The following is a 10,078-nucleotide window of genomic DNA, read 5'->3' as shown; positions in this document are numbered from 1 at the left end:
TCAATCCTCCATGAGCGGTTGAAGAACACTCCCTGGGGTAAATGTATGAATCTCCGGATTCTTCATCTTCGGCGAGTTCAGCCTCTTCAGCGCTTAAATTTAAAGCGCTGCTTTAAATTTAAGCGCCGAAGAGACTGAACTCGCCGGAGATGAAGAATCCGGAGATTCATACATTTACCCCCCTGGGTCTGATTCATTAAGGCACAGAAAGCTATTGTAATGTGCTTATTTGGTTTACAAAATGCACGTAAATCAGGCGTACGAACATCCGTATTCAACAAAGAGCGGATGTAAAGATACGTTTGTTGATTAATATGGATCTAGGTGCGCTCTGCTCCAACAGGCAATACACTGCTGGATAGGTCTAATGCATATGTGGAATATAAAGTCCCAAAAGAATGCACAGAAAAAAAAATATATTCAATTAATGTCACCTGTTAATACTATAGTCATTAATGACAAACCATTAAAAGAAAATTGTGTTTTTTTTCTGCCTCATAATATATATATATATATATATATGTAGGAACCGACTAGGAACTGGACTATACTGGACCTAGTGATAACAAATAATGTAGACGTAATATCAAATATTCAAGTAAGGGAGTACTTGGGAAACAGTGATTATATTATGGTCCCATTTCAAAATAGTTTCCAGAAGCAACGATTTAAGGGATCAACTAGGACTTTAAACTATAGAAAGGCAAATTTTAATATGCTTAAGGAGTCTATAAAGTGCATAGACTGGGACAAAGTTTTTGAAGGAAAAAATACGAAAGAAAAGTGGGCTGTCTTTAAAATGTTGTTGGAAACATGCATGTATAAGTTCATTCCGATGGGAAATAAATATAAAATAATTAAGTCTAAACCAATGTGGCTAAATAAAAAGATAAGGAAAGAAATGCAAAGGAAGAAGTGTGCATTTAAATTGTTTAAGTCTGAAGGGTCTGAGAAGTCCTTCCATAGGTACAAGGCATGTAATAAAACATGCAAAAAGGTATTAGAATGGTTAAATTGGAAAATGAAAAACAAGTTGCAAAAGAAAGTAAGACAAACCCCAAAATGTTTTTAAGTATATAAATAGCAAAAGGATTAAAATTAGAGATGGGCGGGTCCGGTTCTCCGAGAACCGAACCCACCCGAACTTTGGGTATCCGAGTACCGAGCTGAGCAGCTCGGTACTCTCCCGCCCATTCCGAATCCAAATCGAGGCCGAACGTCATTGTGACGTCGTCGGATCTCGGGACTCGGTTCTCGCGATACTTCAACTTTATAAATACACGCCTCCACAGCAATCCATCGCCATTTGACAGAGGGAGAGAGCAGGGTGTAGTCATAGGCTAATTAGAGCAGGGACAGAGAATACCATATTGTTCTTGCAATTGCTCTAACCAAAATCGCTAGTGCAGAGAGGAGGATAGAGGTTTATTATTTTTTCTTCATATTTGGCACTCCCCAGCGCTTTTGGGGTGTCCCCCATAATTGTGCATTAATATTTCTGGCTGTCAAAAGTCATATCTGTCAGCATTATCTACTAAATAATTTGTAGCACACCTCAGTGTTTTTGGGGTGTCCTCCCTAATTGTGCATTAATATTTCTGGCTGTCAAAAGTCATATCTGTCAGCAGTATCTACTCAATAATTTTTAGCACTCCTCAGTGTTTTTGGGGTGTCCTCCCTAATTGTGCATTAATATTTCTGGCTGTCAAAAGTCATATCTGTCAGCAGTATCTACTCAATAATTTGTAGCACTCCTCAGTGTTTTTGGGGTGTCCTCCCTAATTGTGCATTAATATTTCTGGCTGTCAAAAGTCATATCTGTCAGCAGTATCTACTCAATAATTTTTAGCACTCCTCAGTGTTTTTGGGGTGTCCTCCCTAATTGTGCATTAATATTTCTGGCTGTCAAAAGTCATATCTGTCAGCAGTATCTACTCAATAATTTTTAGCACTCCTCAGTGTTTTTGGGGTGTCCTCCCTAATTGTGCATTAATATTTCTGGCTGTCAAAAGTCATATCTGTCAGCAGTATCTACTCAATAATTTGTAGCACTCCTCAGTGTTTTTGGGGTGTCCTCCCTAATTGTGCATTAATATTTCTGGCTGTCAAAAGTCATATCTGTCAGCAGTATCTACTCAATAATTTTTAGCACTCCTCAGTGTTTTTGGGGTGTCCTCCCTAATTGTGCATTAATATTTCTGGCTGTCAAAAGTCATATCTGTCAGCAGTATCTACTCAATAATTTGTAGCACTCCTCAGTGTTTTTGGGGTGTCCTCCCTAATTGTGCATTAATATTTCTGGCTGTCAAAAGTCATATCTGTCAGCAGTATCTACTCAATAATTTTTAGCACTCCTCAGTGTTTTTGGGGTGTCCTCCCTAATTGTGCATTAATATTTCTGGCTGTCAAAAGTCATATCTGTCAGCAGTATCTACTCAATAATTTTTAGCACTCCTCAGTGTTTTTGGGGTGTCCTCCCTAATTGTGCATTAATATTTCTGGCTGTCAAAAGTCATATCTGTCAGCAGTATCTACTCAATAATTTGTAGCACTCCTCAGTGTTTTTGGGGTGTCCTCCCTAATTGTGCATTAATATTTCTGGCTGTCAAAAGTCATATCTGTCAGCAGTATCTACTCAATAATTTTTAGCACTCCTCAGTGTTTTTGGGGTGTCCTCCCTAATTGTGCATTAATATTTCTGGCTGTCAAAAGTCATATCTGTCAGCAGTATCTACTCAATAATTTTTAGCACTCCTCAGTGGTTTGCGCTCAGAATGGATTCAAAGCAGTCCACATATGATCTAAATGAGCAACCAGGTTCTGTCACCAGTCCTGATGTTAGTGTTCCCAGTACGTCATCTGGCCAAGGCGATGTCAAACAACAGAGTGTTTTCAAATTAGTGCAAAAAACAAAAACCAAAAAAAAATTTACTGTATTGAAGCGAAAAAGAAGTGTAACTGAGCAAAAGTTAAGTGACGATAAAAAAAAAATTGCAAGCATGCCATTCTACACACGCAGTGGCAAAGAGAGAATGAGGCCTTCACCTTTGGCTATTAGTGGCAGATCCCAAAAAGTTACCCAGGCTACAATTGGTGCACAACTACTGTTACGCGTCAAAGCTGAGCTGCAAGATACCAGTGAGGCATTACAGGAGAATATTTGCTCTGATTCACAAATGACAACAATCCCTGTGGAGAGTCCATCCAACAGTGGGATGTCTAATCGTGAGCATTCTGCTGATGTGTGCCTTAATAGCCCGAGTGTAGCCGGTGATACCCAAATTGAGGATGCCACTTTGGAATTAGAAGAGGATGAGGGGGAGATTTGTGTAGGCGACGAGGGCGCTAATGAGGATGTTGATGAGGATGAGGTTGTTTGTGTAAGTCCTGCACCAGTGGCAGCAGTTCTGGCACGTGACAAGAAAAAGGCCATTGTCATGCCTGGGCATAAAACAAAAAAATCCACTTCTTATGTGTGGAATTATTTCTACCCAAATCCAGACAACAATTGTATAGCCATTTGTAGTGTATGTGAAGCCACAGTCAGTCGAGGGAGGGACCTTAACCATCTTGGAACCTCGTCTATGTTACGCCATTTAACGAGAGTTCATGGCAAAGTGTTGGGAAAAGCTGAAAGTTCTTCCCAAAAGAATACAAGCACTCCCTCATCAGCTAAGACCCTCCGCTCACCGACATACCGACGGCTACAAAATACACCCACCACACCATCCTCATCAATATCCTCAGTAGCGCTCGGAGTTAGCCCGGCATCCCACTTAAGGCTGGATGACTCCGGCACTATTATTGATTCCTCTGAAGAAAGCGTTAGTCCTGCTGCTGCTGTTGCTGCTGCTGGGGGTGAATCGTCATCCCAGAGGCAGGTGAATAAAATGAGCAGTCCTACATTTCAGCAATTAACTGTGAAACAATCATTTGCGAGGGGAAGCAAATATGACAGCAGTCACCCAGTCGCCAAGCGAATCACAGACGCCATGGCTGCAATGTTAGTGTTAGATCTGCGTCCAATCTCCACAATAAACGCAGCTGGTTTTTCACAGTTAATTGAGGTTTTGTGTCCGCGTTACAGAATTCCATCGCGACACCATTTCTCCCGTAAAGCTATTCCACAACTATACCAAAAAGTGTGTAAAAATGTAGAGATTGCGCTGAAAAATGCCATTCTGCCCACTGTTCACTTAACCACAGATATGTGGACAAGTGGAAGTGGCCAAACCAAAGACTATATGACTGTGACAGCCCACTGGGTTGGTCATTCACCTTCACCAGCAGGAACAGCAGCAGCATGTACACCACTACGTAACATTTGTCACAGGCAGGCCACTCTTTGTATCACCGGCTTCACTAACAGGCATACGGCTGACAATTTGTTACGCAAACTGAGAGATGTGATTGATGCATGGCTTATACCACTCGGACTCTCCCCAGGGTATGTCATTTCAGATAACGCCAACAATATAGTGCGAGCATTACAGCTGGGTGATTTCCAACATATTCCCTGTTTTGCTCACACCATCAACTTGGTGGTGCAGAGCTTCCTACGAAATAACCGTGAGGTGCAGGAGATGCTTTCGGTGGCCCGTAAAATTTCAGGCCATTTCAGGCATTCAGCCACAGCATGTAGGAGATTACAGCAGCTCCAAGAGCAGTTTAACTTGCCCTGCCACCAACTTAAGCAAGAGGTGGTAACTCGGTGGAATTCCACCCTGTACATGCTTCAGAGGATGGAGGAACAGCGCAAAGCCATCCAAGCATATTGCACAAGTCATGACATTGGGAAAGGAGGGGGGATGTATTTCACTCTTGCACAGTGGGGAATCCTTTCAGTGCTGTGCAAGGTGCTGAAACCATTTGAAGTTGTGACATGTGAGGTCAGTGCAGACTCTGCTAGTTTGAGCCAAGTCATTCCTTTAATTAGACTATTGGAAAAGCAGCTTGAGAAAATGAAGGAGGAGCTGAAAGCAAGCAATTCAGCAAAGTATGTTGGCCTTGTCGATCAAGTACTTAATTCGCTTCACAATGATCCTCGAGTTATTAAGATCTTGAACTCGGATCAGTACGTTTTGGCCACTGTGCTTGATCCAAGGTTTAAAACCTACATTGAGTCTTTACTTGTAAATGAGCGAGATGTGAACTTTTGCAAGGAGCTATTGCTCAGCAAGTTGGCCGCTGAACTGGGCCTCGGCTTGACGACGTGTCCTCCTTCACTTTCTCAAGCTGTTGCTCGTAAAAAATTAAATTTCCAAAAAAGAAGCAGGGAAGACACAGGGGGCAGACGAGAACAATTTAACATCTGGGCTGGTTTGAAGGATTTTTCAAAAAAAAGTGTCACTTTGCCCATAAGTCCATCCAATATGAGTATAAACATGCAAAGGATGGTGGAGGATTACTTTCAAGAGGTAGTTGATATGGAAATGTCAGACAGTCCCTTTCCTTACTGGGAAGAAAAGCAAGCCATTTGGAAACCCATGTACAAACTTGCTTTGCAATACCTAAGCTGCCCACCCTCCAGTGTGTACTCTGAACGAGTGTTCAGCACAGCAGGGAACTTAGTCAGTGATCGCCGTAGAAGGTTACTTCCCAAAAATGTGGAGAAAATGATGTTTATAAAAATGAACTACATCTTCCACGAGGAAGGCCTTCACCATCCAAGACATCCAAGCACTGACTGTTCTCTAATGGCGGATTCAAGCGGCGATGAATTGATAGTCTGTGATGATGACGTACACACTGATGAGGGTGAGGATGAAGCTGAAGATGATGCCGATAACATCTTTTTAAAACTTTCTATGTAAGTGTAGGGTGCAATCTACCCCCAAAGAGGAAAGGGACTTGTGGCATTTCCATATCACATACCATCTTGAAAGGCTGCTGTTAGGGCAATTTATCCTTAAGGGTAGGGTGTCATAGACAGAGTGACCCTAAACTGGCTTTGTCCATTTTTCATAATATTGTACAGTCTATAATGGCTGAATTTTTTAGTATTTTATACAAGTGGAGGGGGGCCTAGAGAGACAGAAACCAAACTGGCTTTCTCCATGTCAATTAATATTGTACAGTCTATAATGGCTGAATTTTTTGGTATTTTATACAAGTGGAGGGGGGCCTAGAGAGACAGAGTGACCCCAAACTGTCTTTCTCCATGTCAATTAATATTGTACAGTCTATAATGGCTGAATTTTTTAGTATTTTATACAAGTGGAGGGGGGCCTAGAGAGACAGAAACCAAACTGGCTTTCTCCATGTCAATTAATATTGTACAGTCTATAATGGCTGAATTTTTTGCTATTTTATACAAGTGGAGGGGGGCCTTGAGAGACAGAAAGCAAACTGGCTTTTTCCATTTCTTTACATATTTAACTATAAGTGTAGGGTGTAATATACATTCAAAGACGATGGCTGCATTGCCAATATGCATAGATGGAGAGGAAGACAATCTGTTTTGTGTGTAGAATAGGCCTACCAACGAAGAATTAAACTGTTTTTTTGGATGATTTATTACCTCAACAATTAGATTACTTGTCTCTAAAACAGTTGGAGCACTAAATTGGGTTAATTTAGGCCCAAAAACATGGATTTTCCCAAAAAATAGCAAAACAAAACCAAACAAAACCAAAACCAAAACCAAAACACGCAATGGCGGTTTTGCAAAACCAAAACCAAAACCAAAACACGACGGTAATCCAGATCCAAAACCGAATCCAAAACCAAAACACGGGGGTCAGTGACCATCTCTAATTAAAATAGATAATATAAGACCCCTAAGAAGTGAGATAGGTGAATTGATAAATGATACTAAGGAAAAAGCAGAGGTATTAAACACTTTCTTTTCTTCAGTATTTACTAGAGAGGAACGAATGGTAGGAATAATACATAAAAACGGAAATGAAACTATACCATTAATTAATACTTGGCTGAAAAAGGAATAAGTCCAAAGGCGACTGAAGAATATTAAGATAAATATAGCTCCAGGTCCAGATGGCATACACCCAAGGGTGATCCAAAATATGGAGCTTAATGTCAAGCAGCAGCTGCAAGGGCAAATAAAGTATTGGCATGCATAAAAAAGGGCACAGATGCAATGGAAGACATTGTAATTTTGCCATTGTATAAACCGCTGGTAAGACCTCATCTTGAATATGCAGTACAGTTCTGGGCACCACTCTATAAAAAAGATATTTTGGAACTAGAAAGGGTTCAGAGAAGGCCGACAAAATTGATAAAGGGTATGGAGTCATTAAGTTATGAGGAAAGGTTAGCCAGTTTAGGCATGTTTACTTTAGAAAAGAGGCGTCTAAGGGGAGATATGATTACTATGTACAAATACATTAAGGGGCATATTCAATTAAGATTCACGGCCGCGATTATGCGCTGCTGCACCGGTCCCGGAACTGCAACATCACGGATTTCCGCAATGTTGCGGTATGACACTTCATATGCGCAGCTGCGTGTAATCTCGGCCGCATATCCTAATTGAATACTCCCCTAAGGGTCAGTATGGATAACTCTCATGAGAACTTTCATGGGAACTTTTTACCCCAAGGACCAAACACAGGACATGTGGTCACCCCCTAAGGGTAGAGGAGAGGAAGTTTCACAACCAGCAAAGGAAAGGGTTCTTTACAGTAAGGGCAGTCAAGATATGGAATTCACTGCCAGGGAAGGTTGTGATGGCAGATTCAATAGATATGTTTAAGAAAGGGTTAGACAAATTTTAATGGAAAAGTGTATCCAGGGACACGACCTTTAATTAAAATGAAGGATAGTAATGGATACAGGAAAAAAATAGGACTGCAATATTAGGTCTGGAGGGATTTTTCCCGATTGAAACAGATTGGCGGTTGCTTAATATAGATCAATTTCAAATATAAGTGCAGGATCGCAGGAGATCCAAAATAGGTTGAACTTGATGGACTGGTGTCTTTTTTCAACCTCATCAACTATGTTACTATGTTTGTTACATTTCGCACAGTTCTGGATTAGAAGACACTCAGCAAGTTTGCACACTTGTTTGCAGTGACGGGTTCTTTCAGTTTCCAAGGAGTTAGAAAGTCGTAACCGCAAAATTCAAATATCAATCTTTTACTGCAAACAAGTAAAATATAATAATCATATACTTAGCTTCTATAGTTCTCTTAGCAATATGTTCATTCAGCAATTATCCAGGGCCCCACTCTCTCTCTCTCGAGCTGGATAGACAAATGACTGGACCATTACCGACGATCCAGGACAAGGCAACTTGTGGTGCAGCAAAATCAGCTTTTATAGAGAGGAAACTAAGGGTGCCTGATATTAATAACATATAAGGTATAAACATAATTAAGAACTTCTTATTGGTACAGCTACGAGTAATAAACAGTTTCACTTATTCTATGCAGGCACAAAGCAGTGAAGTTACACAGGACTTTCCAGTAGATGTGTCCCGGCTTTGCCTTGGTTACATAGCATTTCATAATACACACAATAAAAGTATAATAAAATGGAGTTCAGCGGCCATATTGTTTGGCCTGTCACCCACTCCAGATATGTTTTTCCATGGAGTCTGTGAATTCAATCCTCGCGGATATTAGTTACCTGGTTGTTTGTTGCTGGTGGACAACTCACTGCCTGCCTAAAAAAAGATTCGGTTAGCAGGAGCAGCGAGAGCCTTGTAACGTCTGCTACACTCTCCTTGCTCAAGCCTTGCTGAGTATTTTCATACAGCATGGTGTTGTCCAAGGTCAACACACTGCCAGCGCGAGTGAGCAGAATTAAGTGAGCCACGATGGGTATTCACAATACATAGCAGAGCTCATTGGATTGTACAAATGTTGGACCCCAGCTAAATAATCATTTGGGACTGAGTTTTACTTTTGATTTTCTGTCCAGACAATTACGTTTTGGGTGGAATTATCCTTTATATGCAGGATTTAAATTTGGTTCTTTTTGGCAAGCTACCAAATGCAATGCTGTTTCTTTTTACCATATTTATTTTTAAAAAAATAATTGACCTCTCTTCGTAAGTTTGCTTTCTTCCATCTCCAGTAGGTGTCCCTGCTGTCCTTTCAGTCTTTATTTGTTTTTTGGCCAACCCTTTCTTTTTGATTGCTGCTCCACATGCTTGTATTGTGCTTGTTTTCACTGTAGGGAAATAAGCACAGCAACAAGTGAGCTGTATTTCCATACAGGTAGTAAGAGTACAACCGTTTTAAGCACTGATAATGATTGTATGTATGGCTTACCTTAGTGAATTGAACAAATGGGTTTTATTCTTTTGAATACTAGATCACAAAACTGATGCCTCCAATGTGCGTGGTTAAGTTTCATTTTAAAGTGTCAATAATATCATGATTGCCAAATGGCCATTTTTTGCAGGGACAGTCCAATATTTCTATAGTTTGTCCCAGGAAATTTTTGTCAATACAGTGTCCCTGATTGACTATCTGTACAGTACCACTTCTATTGTTTAAAGTACAGAATGCAGCGGTTAGTGTCTGTATTCCTCTGTGCTGCAAACATCATTATATGTTGAAGAAGAGTGTTTAAAACAGAATATAAATGTATCATAGTCACAGGTGATGTTCAGGATATAGTGCTATATGTCATACTTGCCAACTCTCCCGGAAAGTCCGGGAGACTCCCGAAATTTGGGTCAGTCTCCCGGGAGATGGCATTTCTCCCGCATCCCGGATTTCCGCGATTCTCGGTGAATCACGCAATTTTGGAGGGCGGGAGGGGGCGGGATGAGGCCAATCGCGTCATTTTGGCCCCGCCCCCCGCGACGCAAGTTACGTTTTCGCGGGGGGGGGGGGGGGGAATGACGCGATTGGCCTCGTCCCGCACACTCCCGCCCTCCAGTCTCGCCCCCTCTCAAGTTTCCGGGAGTTGGCAACTATGCTTTATGTCCAGTTAGTGTGTGCCACATTTCTGAAATAAAAACAAACTGGTAGGTTAATTGGCTTCTGACGAATTTAATCTTGGTGTTAATCTTGGTGTGTGTTTGTCCGTTTGGTAGTGAATATAGATTGTAAGCTCCACCGGGGCCGGGACTGATTTGAATGAGTATATATTCTCTGTATAG

The sequence above is a fragment of the Mixophyes fleayi genome, chromosome 6 (assembly GCF_038048845.1).
Source record: "Mixophyes fleayi isolate aMixFle1 chromosome 6, aMixFle1.hap1, whole genome shotgun sequence".
NCBI lineage: Eukaryota > Metazoa > Chordata > Amphibia > Anura > Limnodynastidae > Mixophyes > Mixophyes fleayi.
The sequence above is the reverse complement of the archived record's forward strand: the minus strand, read 5'-3'. Positions refer to the sequence as shown.